We start from the raw sequence: 17,456 nt of genomic DNA, 5'->3' as shown, positions 1-17,456 counted from the left end.
TCCACCCAAGACAGGTCCGGGAAGCTCTCAGATCTGATGGCCAAGAGATCAAGAACTCATAGTGGCGCATCAGGCACCATTTTGTACAGTGTGGAAAAACTTTAAGCCTGCAGGGACAACAGTGAGCTGCCCATGTGCCTAGCTGGGTGTGAAAACATTGAGCTCAGTGCATTGCACTTGTCCCACAGAAAATAATACCAACTATGGCATTGTACAGGTTAAAATAGGTCTTTGTGGTTCTCAGACCTAATGGCCAACAGGTTCAAGATCAGCACCACCAACAACCTAGCTAAATAGAATGCTTGGTGTTTTCCTAATCCTGAGAACTGCTCCAACCAGAAGTGGGAAAAAGGTTGTACAGATAACAGTGCAGCCTCAGTACAGTATCACAGGAAGTAGAGAGTGGTGAGCCAGGTGCTGGGGCCACAGAGTCCATGGTAGAAGTCTAACATAAGAACCCAGACCTAGAACTTGCTGGAGGGAGTGGCACAACTGACTGCAAACAAAGAGTTATGTACAAAATGCAATAAGTAAAATCAAACTGTGGACCTGTGGCTGACACAGCTGCAAAACTTGTCCCAAGGAGAAGAATCTGTTAACCCAAAGTACAATGACTAAGAGCAAAAGAAGAGACAAAGGCACAATGAATATTACTGAAGACTCCGCTGCAAAAAAGCAAAGGCCTTTGCCAACCTCAGAGTTAACTGAGAAAGACATCGAGAAAATGGGGGATACTGAATTCAAAACACTTGTTATAAAACTTCTTATCAACAAAAAGAAGCACATAATGCAGGAGGAGTTCAAGGAATTTCAGGAATACGTCACACAGGAAATGAATCAAGTGAAAGCACATATATCAGAAAGTAAGAATGCAGTGGAGCAAATTAAAAGTACAGTGGAGAAGAATCTCCAAAATAGAATGGATGGGGCCTGGTGTGATAATGTAGCAGTTAAAGTCCTTGCCTCGAACATGCTGGGATCTCACATGGGCTCCGGTTCTAACCCCGGCGGCCCTTCTTCCCATCCAGCTCCCTGCTTGTGGCCTGGGAAAGCAGTCAAACATGGCCCAAAGCCTTGGGACCCTGCACCCATGTGGGAGACCTAGAAGAGGTTCCTGGCTTCGGATTGGCTCAGCTCCAGCCATTCGGCCACTTGGGGAGTGAACCATTGGACAAAAGATCTTCCTCTCTGTCTCTCCTCTTCTCTGTATATCTGCCTTTCTAATAAAAATAAATAAATCTTTAAAAAATGAATGAAGCAGAAGAAAGAATCTCAGAATTGGAGAATATTTTTTTCTGTCAACAGGAGGAAACAAACAATAAAAAGTTGAAAGCAAAGCTGGGTCAAGCTAAAAAAAGCATTCAATAATTGAAAGACACTATTTATAGGAATTATGGTTGTTCATGAAGGTATAGAAAGAGAACCTGGGATTAAAGGAGTTTTCAATGAAATAATAAGGGAAAATTTCCCTAATCTAGAAAAGGAATTGGGAAACAACATCCAGGATGGGTACAGAGCTCTCAACAGGGCTGACAAAAGCAATCTTCACCACGACACATGATAATCAAGCTCTCTTCAATCGGACATAAGGAAAAGATCCTTAAATGTGCACCGGAAAAAAATCAATTGACATATAAAGGAATGATAATTAAATTCACAGGAGACCTCTCACAGGAAATTCTACAGCGCAGAAGAGAATGGAGTGACATGTTCCAGATTCTAAAAGAAAAAAATTGTCAGGCCAAGATAAAGTACCCAGCAAAGTTTTCCTTTGCTTTTGAAACTGAAATAACATTCTTTCACAGTAAAGTTAAAAGAATATGCCTCTTCCAAATCTGCCCTAGAAAGGACACTTAAAAATGTTCTCTTGACAGAGAAAAGGAATAGCACCCACCCAAACCAAAGGCAAATGTGAAGATCCCAATAAAATGACAACAGAAGACTAAATCAATGAACAACCCATTGCTAAAATGACAGGCCCAAATTACCACCCATTCATATTAACCCTGAATGTAAATGGCTTAAACTCATCAATCAAGCATCTTAGATTAGTATACTGGATTTTAAAAAAACAAAACCCATCTCTTCATTGCCTACGGGAGACATATGTCACCAAGAAAGTGGTAACTATATCTCCTGAATTTTGATTTTTTAAAAATTTAGTTTCAACTCTTCAAACACTTTCTTATTAAATTCTTCATTGACTCATAGATTGTACAGTAACATTATTTCCTCAAGAAAAATTTTGATTCTCTTTTTCATTTCTTCAGTGATGCATTAGTCATTCAGTAGGATGTTGTTTAACCTTATGGTGTTGTTAATTTCTCTTTTTTCTTGTTGTTAATTTTGTATTGTGGTTTCTCATTCAGGGGGATGCATAGTAACTGTGTAGTGGAGACTACCATACCCAGGAGCATGTTATTTAACTTCATGGTTTTTGTAAATTTCTTTTTCTTCCTGTTGTTGATTTTGTGTTGTGGCTTTTCATTTAAGGGGATGTACAGTAAGTGTGTAATGGAGACTATCATATCCAGATGTGACCATACAATGCAATATGCATCTCTACTTCCAGATCAAAGATGGAGTCCCGATGAAACTGTAACTATGTCTTGACAATAGGGTGCTGGACTCTCTGCCATTGTCCATGCCCCCGCTACGATGGTTATATGACTGTTTATGAAAAAATATACTACAGTAATAATATAGGGGAACTCAGTGATGGGGCAAAGTGGACTTGAGGAGGGGTAAAGGAAATCCCAGGGCCTATGAAACTGTATCATAAAATGATAATAATAATAAAGAAGTTAAAAAAAAGAAGTGTGGATTGGAACAGACCTGGTGGGGAGCTAAGGGTATGCCCCATCTGGGTTGGGATGCCCACTGGTGAGCATGGGAGCCATACTGAGGGTAGCAGATTGGGCTGGACATGGTTTCAGCCTCCCTCAGCGTGGGTGTGGACTGGGTCTGGGAGCACTACATTCAGCTACACTCCAGCACCCACTGACACTCGTGAGCACTAGGGTGGGTGTAGAATGGCCTGGGCTGGGCTAGTTCTTGATTCTACTGAACCAGATGAAAGCTGTGTCTGAGCATAGACCAGGTGTGGCTGGGTTGCAACACCCAACACTAAAAACTGGAAAGGGTGTTGGCTGGTTGGGCAAGGATATTGTTCCTGCCAAGACAAATAGTGAACAAAGTCAACCTAGGCCAAGGACCCACTGGTATGCACAAGATCTGCCACTAGCAGGAGATTAGATAGAGGAACTTAGAGAACTCCATTGTCAGGATTTAGTCCCCGTAGGTGAGCGCAAGAACCAAGGCAAGGATCAGCTCAGACCATGCTAGGTTACATTACCCATTGGCATACATGTGTATCAGGTGAATATGTAGGACAGACCAGGCTGGACCAGTTCATAACATCCACTGGAAGATCTGAGAGCCAGAACAGGGTGCAAGAGGGGATAAGTCAGGTTGCAACATCAGCCAGTTCACATTGGGAATGGGACCTTGTTCTAGTTGCAGCACACACCAGCACAAGCTGGACTGAGCAAAGCTGTGCAATGCAATAGTAGACTTCAGCAAGAGGCAGACTGTGATCATCTTCTTAGACTCATTTCCAGGAGAGATATAAGAAACACCCATGCATCTAGGCAGCAAGATGTGCCCCTTTTGTCAAGATTTTCTTAGTTTAGTGATGAGTTAAAAATCTGCCAGCCCCACACCATTCAGGCATATCCTTGGATGCTGAATACCAGGACCACCAGGTGCAAACTGTCTATAGAGCCAGGCTTGTCACTGCCCTGAGGATGTGAACCTTATAGAAATCTACCAGCTCCATCCAGACAGCAACATGCAGATTTATAGCTGTGATATTGATTGACATTGTCACTGAGTGTGGGTGGCTTTAGCCTAATGACCTTTGGTTTAACCTGTCTGTGAAAAATTTCTTTATAATTTTTATCCTGACCAGGAAAATCTGACATACACAAATTCAGACACAGGATTTCTGAATTCTAACTGGTTATGATCTTGTACAAATCTCTATTCTGTCTGTGGCATGAGTCTCACCTTCATAAAATAAACAGGCTCCTCGGGATGAAGCTTCAGAGAACAGGCTTGGAGCCAAACTAAATACAAGATCACAGGAATGATTTTTCTTCTTATCATCTCTGCATTTTGATGTATTAGGTGAGGGTTATAAACATTTAATGTTTGAGCATGTTAGCTCACAGATTTGATAGAATATCGTTTTGAGAAACACTCTCCCATGTGTGATCTGCTACTATTTGAGTAATAGAAGCAAGTTAGCTGGCAGTGAAAAACAAGTCCAGCAGACTACAAGCACTAAGATAGCTGTGGCAGACATTAATGCATAATGAATATGTATATATGAGACACTGAACTTTTCTGCTATGTTTTGCTCATGTAACATCAAATGCCTTTTTTTCTAAATAAATTTCTCATAGTGATGTGTATTGTCAAGACCCCAGTATCAGGTAGCTAAAGACATGTGTCTACCTGGTGTTGTATGCAGGAATGGAATAGAACGAAGCCACTGTCTCAGTCCAGCACAATGGCTGCTTTCATTCTTACCCAGCCTATCTGATTCACACTCTCAGCTGGCCAGGGCTATTTTCTCCAAGCTCATATGCCCTTGCCTTTTGTGCGGATCGGAAATGTTTTACAACGGGGAGATGTCATGGGGAGGTGGACATCGGGGTGCTGATTAGTGGATGCTGGGCATTTTTGATTGCTGTACAGTTGAAAATGTCCCCATCAGAGAAACATCAAAGCAAAAATTCAGAGTCTTAGAGAAGAAGGGAGAAAGAGAGAGAGAGGGCTCTTACCTATTCTCTCCAAGACACTTTTCTAGAACAGTCTATTCTGATAAAAGAGGATCCACAAAATATTGTGATTTTCTTTGGTTATGAGGACAATGATGTTTCTCTTTATGATAAAAATACTGGTGACCACATCTTTTTTTTCACCAAGCCTAGCTTCTTTGGACAAGTTTATCCTTACTTCTCCCTTTATGCATAATGCTCTAAATAACATAAAGTGTTGCAGCTTAGTCCTGAGGAGCGACATCAGGCACCATAAGCACGAGTCTGTCAACCCACCACTCCATGAAGTCTCATGACCAGGGATTACTACTACTACTATTAATTACTACTACTACTATTACTACTACTACTATTAATTCTTAAGCAGAAAAGAATTAGGCCCTTTACTTTTTATTATTATCATAAATGTTATTTCTCATTTTATAATCCGTTTATCCTAGACTTATAATTTACTAAAACAAATATTAAAACCTGCATGAATGATAACAAAGATGTGTCATTAGAAAAATGTGGAAATTATTTTAGTATTAGATTCAGCATAAGAAATATTGCTCTGTCCTTTGGCTCTGCAAGTTTTGTTTACATTCTTTCTATGCTTTTTAGTAAAGAGCTTGCAAAAAGTATACTTTGTGTACAGACATGTTCTTTAGACTACACATTGACCAGCACTACCAACGTGATAGTCAAAGAAACAGAAATTAAATGAATGTCATATTTCTCAAGAGCTAAATAACAGCAATAAATAAAATCACAAAAATGCTATTTATAAATGTAATGGGAAAATTAAACTTTAATCAGACAAAATTAGATCTTCAATGCAGAGATAACTTCAGGAAAGAGTAAAAATGTCAATTTTCAACAAATGTGATCTGGGGGAGGGGAGGGAGATGAAAGGAGCATATGCTCAAGGAGGAAGAGAAGACGATCTATTACTTTGCCTAGGATATTGATAAAGCAAATACTTACCTTATGTTATTGGGAATTCTAAATACGGGAGATATCTTTTCCTTCCCTTCTAATCAAAACCATTAATTACAGTGTAATATGTAATTACGAGAAACAGTATCCAGTTCTAAAATAGGGATTGCAGTGCTTATATTTCTACCCACAGGACTGGAAGATGTTGTAAATTTAGTGGCCTTTGTGTGATCAGATATTGGAATATGAAATATTTGACATTCTTGTCTTAGTTTCAAGAAATAGTTAGAATTAGACTCAAATTAGACTCAGTCCTGATGATCATGTATTAAAAGCAAGACCCAAAGTCACAAGTCACTCCTTCATTTCAAAACAAAGCTTAGTGGAATAAAACAAATAATGTCTGAAATACAATCAATAAAGACAAAGCATTAAAAGAAATAGTGAAATACAACTAACAAAAAAGAGAAATTCAATAAATTAACACTTACACTGAACTACTATGGCTGTTAGAATTAACAGAATCAACAGATAAGACAGTTGTAACTATCTCCAAATGTTCAAAATATTAGAGAGATGAATTTATAAGGAAGAATCAGATTGAGTTTCTAGAAGTGAAAACTTTAGGATGTGAGATGAAAGTTACATGGAGCCACTCTGAATACACAGGAATAAATAAACAGGTGCTTTTCCTATTAATCAGCTGATGTACAAAGAATGCTCCTGACACCAGAATGGGGAGAGGAATGGATTCCTCACACAGCAGCAAGCAATCAATTCTGCAAAAAATACCACTTGGATGTCTTAACACAATTGGATTCTGACAGTCCATCTAGAGACAAATCAAAGATTGAGGGCTCAGACCCATAAGACTGCACCCCTTATCGGATGACACTGCAAAGCATAAATTGTTTTATCTACATTTCTGAGTGACCAGCTGTAAGTCAACATTTCCACAACCTTTTTCTTGGGCCCAACAGATTTGCTAGAAAAACTCACAGACATCAGATGAACTTTCATGCTTGCTGTATTAGTAGAAAGGACATTACGAAGGATGCTAAAAATATTGGTGTGATGTAGAACACCTGTGTCCTTTCCACTCTCTGTCCCTTTCCAACATGCCCAGCTATATGGAAACACTCTGATGCAGACCTTTTATGGACTTTTCATTTCGCAGGTGCAGTCATCAATTCGTTGGCCAAGGTGGTCACCTTATCTTCAGCCCCCCTCCTCTCATGGGAGGTTGGAGTCTGGGACTGAAAGTCTTAATCTTCCAGTCCTGCATTGCTTTTTATGGCGACCAGACTCTACCCTGCTCCAAATCTCATCATTTAGCTCATGAACATATAAAAATATAACTTAAGATAGAAATTTCCAAGCATTTTATTTTTTAAATTACTGCATTAATTTCACTTTTATATTTTATTTTGTACTTTGTAAGTTGTAGAAAATTTGCATACATTCATAGTAAATATAGATCCTCAAAAATGTAACATTTCTTTATGCTGAACACAAAATGAACATATATAAATATACACATAGCATACTTAGTGCAAACAACGCAAGTAATAAAATAGGAAATGAATGTTTTTAAAGCACTGAAAAGGATTTTTAAATTCAAATTTAATGCCCAGTGAAAATGTTTTTGAAAAAAGATAGAGGAAAGTATTGCTGTGCAATGTTTTATGAACTCTTGTTGAGCACCTGCTCGAGGGGCTGCAGCTGAGCTCAATATGAGATCCACATGCCCTTGATGCATGAGCCTAGGAAGAGAGAGGACAAATCAACAGAAATCAACAGAGGCTGTTGGACAGACATGGGGTAGGTACCATGTAGGAGATGAAGCATGGTGACAGCTGGGGGGAGTAGGAACAACTCACTTAGAAGGATACTGGGGAGAATGACATTTGGAAGGGGGAATATTTGGTTGAGTCCTCAGTGAAAAATGGAAGCCAGCTAAGGGAGGGTGGGGTGGACACCATAGTCTAAATGCCATTTGTGACAACTGCATGCTATGTGGAGTGCCTGGGTTTGAGTTCTGGCTCTGAGGTTCCAGTTTTTAAATCACATGTACCTTAGGAGGCAGCAATAATGGTTAATGTCCTGGGTCCCTGACAGCCAAGTGGGAGACCAAAAGTGACTTCAAGACACCTGGCATCAATTTGGAACAGTTGTGGGGATTTACTCATTTATTTGAAAGGGAAAATATGAGAGAGGGAAAACACACACACACACACACACACACACACACACACACAAAATAAGAGTGAGACTGAGAGAGAGCATGGGTGAGAGATCTTCCATCTGCTGGTTCACAGTATCAATGCCCCCAATATCTGTGACTGAGCCAGAACAACGCTAGCACCTGGAAACTCCACATAGATATCCATATGAGAGGCGGGGGGCACAAGTCCTTGGACCAACTTCAGCTGCCTTCCCAGGAAAGTGGAGTAGCTGGGAATGAGGATACAAATAAAATATAGAAATCTTAACCTGTTGCAACATAGTCCATCCCATTCTGAAAGTTTATTGCCCAGGAGCAAAGTCCTAACAGTAACATTCCTTCTCTGGGAAGAAAGCTACCAGGAAAGATCAGGGGTCAGATCTGCTGTAGGTCTCAGCCTGCAGCAAATTGTTCTCTGGTCTGGTGGAGGCATATCTGGGGGATTAGAGCTGGGTCTAGTAGGAAAGGGAGGGTTGGGCCATGGATGAGAGTTCTAGGATAGAACTTTCTTCTCTTGGAGGGAGGGATTGCTATTTTTATCTCCTCCAAGATTGGAAGTTCCTAGGAGAACCAAGCTTTTTCTATTATTTGTTGCCGAATTCCCACTGTCTAGAGGAAGCCTTGCGGCAGACTGGGCCAGCCTGAACCTGTCAGATAAGAGCCAAGGAGCAGTTGTAGGCAGAGGCTTGGTCTGACTGCCCTGCTCTCCTCTTATCTCCTCCCATGTCCGCTGCTCCAAGTGCCTGGAAATAAACCCTGCTCGTGCCCAACCACAGCATAGTGAGGGACATAACTAGGGCTGGGTCTTCACAGGGCGGTTAAAACAAGAGATGGGCAGAGTAGATACCCTAGGTCCACAGGGAGCCTTAGAAGGGTTTTCAACAAAAGAATATCATGATTCAGGTGGTTTCATACTGTGGATCTCTGGCTGCTGAGTGGAGAAAAGTCTGAAGAGGAGCAAAACCACATGGGGCAGCCTAGGGGGGAGTCTATAGAGATTGGACAAGAGGCAGGTGAGGACAGTGGGGAAGCAAGTGTGCTCTGTAAGAGGACTTCCAGAAAGGCAAAGCCAGAAACTGGCAGAAGAACCAAGTGAGACAGAAACAGGTACCCAAACAGCTTCCTGTAGGGCTGGCAAATAGAGGCCACCAATGTATATGAACTGAATCACTCACTCACCAGTGCTGTTTACGCCATGGTGTGGCTACACCTGAATTTTCACCTGTCCTTCCTATGGATCTTTCTTCATAGAGTGCAATATATTTAGAACAGGTTTGGCTAGAGGAAACATATGAGCCCATTCAAAAGCCCCAAACACGGGAAATTTTCTCACTCAAGGAAGGGCAGCCTCCAGTTGGTTAGCTCAGTTGCACAGCATGCTCACCAGAGACTCAGGCTCTTCCACATTTGTGTCCTATTGGTCTCTCCTCTGGCACCACCTTCCTCATTGTCCCAGGACTAGAAAGAGGTTGGAGTTGAATGCAGACAGTTCATCTGGAACATGATACTGAGAAACTATAATGGACACCAGGAAATTGAGCCCAGGAGAGAAAAGAAAGGCAAGGTATACACTAGGGATATTCCACCACATCCCACAGGACACCCTGGGAGCCTCAGAGCCACCACATCCAGGCAGGTGCTGCTGTACACCTTATCATGCCTGTCTTCAGTACACCTGGTGTGCACAGGTGAAGCTCCCTGCTTTCCTCCCCTCACACATGAGCACATCCCCAGAATAGATCCCTCCACTAAATACTCCTCACATCCACAACCTCAAATCAATAAACTTTTCTGACAAGAACCTTAAACTGGAAGACCTAAATGAAATTCTCAGCTTATGTTGGAATGTTAGAGTTTAGGGACTGTACAACCTCTAACACCAGCAGGGGGCATGTGAGAACTGTGATGTTCACTTCAGTCCGAGTGGAAGAACAAGGATGAGGGGCTCTCTCTAGAGGTGGATTGTCATGGATACACTCACCACAAAATTTTAGGGGAAAAAGCTCTTAGACTCCAATGCACAGAGGGAACATGGTCCATGATAAGTGAATGAATGATGAGTGAATGGATCCCAGGTTGAACGAAGGGATGAGCGGAAGAACGGGGTACAAAGAGATGGGAAATGGCACAAAAGAAGGAATGTGTAGGTGGGCAGGCACTTGGCACGTATGAAAACACTTGGGACACTCATGTCCAAAATCAGACTGTGTGCTTGAATACATGTCTTCTTTTCCTCCAGAAGGATTTACCACACACCTGTGCACCAAGGAGTATGTAGGTGATATCTCAGGTATTAGGGTTCCTGACACATCCTGATCTCCTGGCTTCTACCTGGTCCTGCCTTGGCTGTAGTGGGCATTTCTATGAGTGGTTCAGCAGATGGAAGATATCTCTGCAAATGAATGATTCTTTTTTCAAAATTTTGAAAAAGGAAGGTAAAAACAGAAGAATTTGGAACACACATGACTAAAAGACAGATTGGACATGTAAAGAGAAATACTAGGAAGTCCTGAAGAAGGAGGAGAGAGTAGGCTTGCACGTTAATCACAGTGGGTCGGGGAGCTGCATCGGTCAGTCCTTGTGCCTTGACACAAGTGGCTTCCTCCTGCTGCAAACTGCAAGTGCCTGGCACTTCTAGGCCAGCTGGGTATGGCACATCCTTCAGGAAGCCAACATTGGGAGAGTTTCCTCAACTTCTTGCTGCCAGATCCCTGGGGGATAATACCAGCCCACTTCTGTTTTGGGTAAAATACAAACAGTAGAGCCAGATGCAGGTTTGGCTCAAATTCTGGCAAATCAGAACTGATGTGACCTTGACAGGTGACCTAACCTCCATGTGCCTCAGTTTCCTTCTTTGAAGTTAACTCTAGTCACAGCCCAGTAGGAGTTTTGTGAACATTCAAGCAATCAAGCACCTAACACAGGGCTCTGCCAATAGAGAGCACAAAGCAGAGGAGAGCAGTGATGGCTGTGACCTTCCAGAAGAATCCCACATTCAGCTGATCTACCCAACTGTCAAGCTGTTCACCCCAATTCAGATTTTTAAAAAATCTTTATAGAGTTCTCCACCTGGGCCATTTTATACCAACACTGAACATATTTCTGTTCAAGTGTGTGTCTTCCCAATCTTTAGTCAGGATTCTGCTTGGGCTGTTCCATTCACCTCTGGATTCCCAGCCCCAAGCATGCTATTACCAGGTCAGTGTTCCCCAAATGCCTCTGCCATGTTCATTTATCTTTAAGTTACTAATTACTTCAGAGCACAACAAGGTGTCCCTCCTTCTCAGGTCCCTCCTCTAAAATAATGAATGATACTGAATGAATGAATGACCACAGCCCTCCTTCTCCTGCCAGTCAGTGGAGGCAGAAACCCCTGGTCCTTCCCTGGTCTGAGAGGGGGCAGGCTCAAGTTCTGTGCAGGTGTCACTGTGTGCTGTTCCTGCATGGGAAAGCCACTGCTTTCTGTGGTCTCTATCCTGGGGGACCTGCTTGTCCTGTTTTCTTGGGACTGACTCAGTGTCCACATGGGAAGTCCTGGGTCTGAGAACCTCACAGGAAATTCTATAGGGTGGTCACCACAAGATGCCTAATTCTCCCTGGCCACCAGGATATTCCTGTGCTCACATGAGAGTCTGACTCTGGTCTCATCTCTGCACATCAACTCTCAGATCTCAGGAAGAGGCCAGAGAGGAAGAGGCAATGGAGGAAAGAGACCCAACTCAGGACTTGCTGAGAGATCTTTACTCTTCATAAAGGGATGTAGGATTACACCACTTCTTGAGGTCAATTCCAGTGTTCTGGAAAAGAAGAAGAGACAGTCAAATTAACATCACAGGTTCTAGAGTCAAAGGAACTGGGGTCAGCTCCCAGCCTGAGCACTCATTCCCTGTGAGGCCTGGGAGAGTGACCTGCCCTTTCTGAACCCCAGCTTCCTCCTCTAGTGGGAGCAGTGATCACAGCACTCTCCTCATGGGAACAGTGATTAAACCACCAAGGCTCCCATCACTGTCCCTGGTGCACATCCAAGTGATCTCTAATTGGTGGTCACCGCCTGCTGTCATGGACAGTACTAACCATTTCTGACCACCTCTCCCCAGTTGATGTTGAATACAGCTCTCACCATCCATCTCCCATTATTACCCACTTCACCTCTCTCCCACTAAGCAGCCGTGTGTCCCTCTGTCCTCTACAACAAGTTAGGAACCAAGGAGAGGACACACTGAGAAACCTTCACTGAATAAGGAAGTGCAAAGCTCCACCCAAAACCTGTGAAGTTCTGGGGCCACACAGAGCAGAACACATCCTGTGCCCCTTGGGAATGTCCCCAAGGCTCCTCCCCCACTGCCCTTCTAGGATCTCTACAGCCCTGCACCAGTACTGTCCTTCCTCCCCTGTCTCCTGTTCCTCCCAGGAGAGCTGCTCTTCTCACCTCCTTAATCCGTTCAATGTAGCATGACACTCGGGTGAACACCGTGGGCTTCTTGGGGTAACTGCAACCAAGGCCAGACCCAAAGCTGACTATGCCACAGACCTTCCACTCAGTATATTCTCCAGGGCAGTTGAGAGGACCTCCAGAGTCACCCTGTGATGGTCAAAGGGGTGGGGACTGAGCTGCCATGTCTCACCTGGAAGGAATTGTCCCTGACCTGGGGGTTGCAGACACACCCACACTGCTGCACCTCTCCCAGCCTCAGGGCCTCAGCTGGCCAGGACCAGGGTCTGTGCTACCACAGCTGCTGAGCAGGAAGGGACCCACACAGGACCTCAGCACAGCCCCTGGCACAGAGGGAGCCCGGAGAGATGCCAGCGCCCCCTGCTGGCAGCACCTTCCCTGCTGCCTAGGAAGACTCAGCTGCCACAGCACAGTGGTTGAGGATCCCTGCAGAGCCCAGAGTGGGTGACTCCAGGTGGTGGTGCGAGTGTCCCTGCTGTGCTGCTGGGGAAACCTGAGCAGAAGGAGGAGGGACAGTGATGGTCCCAGGTGAGGAGGCATGTGATGTGGGCCAGGATTCAGGATGTGTGGGCTGTGCTGACTTTCTGTAGGTGCTGCCTGGGCTAAAGCCTGACTGGGGTCAGCAGAGAAGACAGCTCCTTCACTTCCACGGAGATGGCAGAGAAATACCCACACCATGACCCCCCATGGCAGGTGTGAGCCGACTTACACTACTTGTAGAGGATCTGCACTCGCCAGCACACAAATGGCATTCCTTCACAGTTGAACCCCAACAGTCTGGCTGAGAGCAGTGCTCATGGTCCAACACACACAGCGGTCCCTCCAGTAGAATTTGTGAGATTGGCCCACTGGCTGTAGGGACAGAGAGTTGTGCACTTGTGTAACTGAGGCACTGCTAGGTTTCCAGTGGTGGAGCACCCATAGCTCCTGAGATCCAAGGGGACTCTCCTCCCACTAGCACCCCTGATCCATCCTGCCTGCTTCACTCATCACTGCCTCACTGGCCTTGACCAGCAGGCCCTGTCTTTCTCCCGTTCTCCATGGTGAATACATACTGGAAATATAACCCCAGCCACTGACGTAGCATTTTGTTCCATGAGCAATGTTGCAGTCGGCTGGAAGGAGGCAGGCAGGGTATACACATCACCTGTCAGCTCAGCACTCCATGACAACTCAAGGAGAGCGATGTCACTGCCGTGGGGAGAGAAAGAGTCAGGTAGAGCCTAGTCTTCCAACTGGCCAAGGTCCCATCTCAGACCCTTCCTCAAAGGCTTCAACCCAGGGTGACCCCTGCAGTTCCCATGACCCCCCCAATCCAGCTTTAATTCAGAGCAGCCTCCAGAAACTCTCTCCTCTTCAGTCCCTGCCAAACTTTGGTCATCATAATTTGGTCTTCACACAGGTGTTCTGTTGCAAATTAGGATGTGCAGGGGTCATAATGGCTAAGAGGCTGCAACCCATATGACATTGCTTGGGTTCAAGTCCACGGTCAGCTTTCCATTCTAGCTTCCTGCTCATGTGCACAGTAGGTTAACAGGTCAATATCAAAGGCTTGGATTTCAGCTGCCTACTGGGGATATGGATGAAATTCAGCCTCAATGCATCTGGGTAAGTAGCCAGCAGATGGAATCTCTCTTTCTCTCTCTCTCTCTCCTTCTCATTGTCTCTCTCGTCATCTCTCCTACCATCCAATCAAATACATATAAATAACTAAGTTAAAAATTTTAAAGTTGCACACCTTTCAGGGGTCTAGCAAGGCTTCCTTAGAATGCTTTTGGCTTAGGCCTGAGCTCTGACCTTACTCACAGGTTCCCTGGGGACTCTAGTGCTGTTGCTCCACAGCCCACACTTTTGCAACCGCTGCTATGCCTACTGTCACTCTGGACATTTCCCTTGAGTCTCTCTTGTCTCTACATCCCCAGGAAGCCTGTGAGGATGGGTCAGGTTCTCCATAAAATGCTGCTCATATCCATAGTGTTTAATGAGGGCTCTTCCCTTCCTGTGGTCCTCCCACCAGAGAACGCTAGAGCCCCCAGACAGAGATGTGTACACGGGTGAGGACTGAGCAGGGCCTACCTGCCCTTCACTGCCATCATGAGGACCTGCTGTACGATCACCTGGTGCAAGTGGAAACCTGAGTCCCAGGACACTCAGCAAGGAACCCCCACAGCCTGACTCCTACTCCAGGGCTCCTTCTCTGCTCACATACCCAAGGACCTAGGCTTTGCTGATAGAAACTTTGCTGAGTACAGAACACCTTGGATTTGGGGAAGGGGACTGAGAGTCCTAGACTGCAGGGACACTGAGCCCAGCAGCCCAGGGGGACTTCCTACCTCTCCCTGGGCTTGCTGTCCCTTGTGCAGGGAGGAGGGTTGGTGCTGCTGGTCTACAAGACTCTGCCCAGTGTGTGGGAGCTGGACCAGGCTGCTCACCCTCCCCACTGTTCATGGGAGTGTCCTAGATGAGCTGTGTGTCATGGAGGGAGGGACACAAGAGCCTGGTTCCGGGCTTGGAGCTCATTCACCCATTGGTTGCATTACTTTCATTATAATCTTTGTGCATGATGTATGACAGACCAGGGATGAGCTGTGTTCCTGTTAGGTCCAACAGGTTGTATGCACCCAGAAGTACCCAGTCTGTTCCTTTAATTGCCAGAGAAAGAAAGGTTAGTCTGGGCCTGACTCTCAGTCTCCCACTGTCCTTAATTCTCTGAGTTTCACAGGGATGAAGGGCAGTACTGGGATAGAACCACAGGAGAATTCGTGGGAAGCAGTGAGCAGCAGTAATAACCCAGTCAGGGTTGATGAGGGTCCCTCCACAGATGAAGTACAGGCCCCCATTCTATTCATACTGTACACAGTCCACTCATTCAGACATGGATTCTCCCTGGCTGCTTTCGTGCGGTAATGGCAGGGCTAAGTCACTGCTGGAGAAGCCATGTGGCTGACAGGGCTACAGCACTCACTCTTTGGTCTCTCGAGATCTCCCTCTGGGTTATGGAAAGGTTCTGTCTCAGCTCTCCCAGGTGGGAACCGCTGGCCACATTTGGCTCTAAAACACTTGAAATGTGACTGACACAGAGGAACTGAATGTTGGACATGATTGAGTAGATTTAATTCACATGCAGATACCCCATACGGCTAATGACCATGGTGATCCACAGCACAGCAAGCCTCTCATGGTGCTCCATACACTGCACTGATCCACTTTCCACTCTCTGTGCTCCAGACCTCAGAGTCTTGCTGTTGGACTCGAGAACTAACACTGAATGCCCACATCTGCCACCACACATTGCCTGGATTCCTCTATCATTGACCAGCGGCTGGAGTTAAGTCTTCCCTGGCTCCAGTTGCTTCATTTAAGAGTTCCCCCAAACCGGAATACTCTTAATTTGCAGATAATTCAGTGCCGTTTGTAGATGGCATGAGTAAAATCTCTGTGTGAAGCTGACTGTTTCAAGTTTCTAGATCCTAGGTCTGCAAAGGGAGCTAAGGGGTCAGAACTCAAGGCCTTACATTCAGAACATGGCTTCTAGAGCCACAGTGGGAGTCAGTGCATCTGGTGTTGCTCTTACCTGCCAGGGAAACTTGTTGTGGGGTTCTATAGGACAACCATTGACCACTTGGCTGGGGAGGATGTGGATCGGTGGGTGTGAACCTGTGGCTAGAGAGGAGAGCAGAGGAGAGCAATGGAGAGGAGAGGCATCAATGAATAAGAGGGGCCCCCACAGGAGACGGGGTAGGATCCCAGGGCTAAGGTGCTCTCTGACCCTCAGCAACCACCTTTGAAGTGAGCACTAAGACTAGAACAGGGCTTTCCAGTGTCCCAGGAGTCCAAGGAGGGAGATTAAATGCAGCCTCAGTAAATGGAGTGCCCGAGGAGGGTGACACTTCACACAGTCTGGGACAAGGAGCCCTCTCCCAGTGCTGGCTGCTGTTCCCAAGAGTGGAGGCTTTGGGGTGGGCATTGGTGCTGTGGTAGGACAGCCCATCAGTCACCCACAGCCCACACCAAGTGCCTGGTTTGTGCTTTGACTCAGTGTGTTCAGATTCAGCTTCCTTCCGTGTGGCCCTAGGAGGCTGAAATGATGGCTGGAGTGCTGGAGCCCCAGTCCCCACTGACTACCAGCTTCAGTCAGGCATTTGGAGAGGAACCCGAGGGAGGGACATATGTCTCTCTCTCTCTCTCTGTCTCTCTTCCACTATCTTCTCTGAAATATAACACCTTAGTAAATTTAGGGGGTTGTTGAAGAAGAGGTTTTGAAATAAGATCTCCTGCATTCAGAACATAGCCTAGCCCCTTGTTCTCGGATAAACTACTTTACTTCTCTGATGATCATTGTGACAAACTGTAAAATGGGACAAGAGCATTGACCTAATGAAGGTGTGATGAGGACAACATGAGATAATGTAGAAAAGTCATTCATTATACTTCTGAGTTTATGATAAGCACTCAGTAAATATTATGTTACCATGATTGTCAGCAGAAACTGTTCACATTAGGTGGCTCAGAGCTGCAACTCAATGTGGCAGAGAACAGAGCCATAGGCTATGGAGCCAGGTAGAGGGAGTGTGAGTGGAGAACTAGTGTTTATCAGGGGAGTGGAATTTCCATCCAACACAGTCCAAGCACAGAGCCATTGCTTAACCATGAAGCTTTGTCCTCTACCCACTAAAGACTCTCTCATAGCCCTTGCTGCTGGTCCCTGTCCTTCTCCTGAGTTGGGTTATCCTCTGATTCCCCGCCTCCCTGCTCCCCAGTACCAAGCTGAAAGCACCCACTGTCTTACAACAGGTACACACTGAGACCTCTCCTGTGGAAGCACGTGTTGGGATCACAGGACCCATGGTGGGGAGCAGATTTCAAGGCTTCTGGCCAGAGCAGTACAAAGAACACAGATTGAGCATGGGGGCTTACCCAGGACCACAAGGAGGAGGGTGCTCAGAGCATTGTGAGTTTGGAGAGGAAGTGAGGGAGACATGGAGCCTGGGCTCTAATATAGGGTAGAGGCAGGTAT

This window comes from Ochotona curzoniae, unplaced genomic scaffold (genome assembly GCF_017591425.1).
Source record: "Ochotona curzoniae isolate NIBS_2020 unplaced genomic scaffold, NIBS_Ocur_1.0 contig_3255, whole genome shotgun sequence".
NCBI lineage: Eukaryota > Metazoa > Chordata > Mammalia > Lagomorpha > Ochotonidae > Ochotona > Ochotona curzoniae.
The sequence above is the reverse complement of the archived record's forward strand: the minus strand, read 5'-3'. Positions refer to the sequence as shown.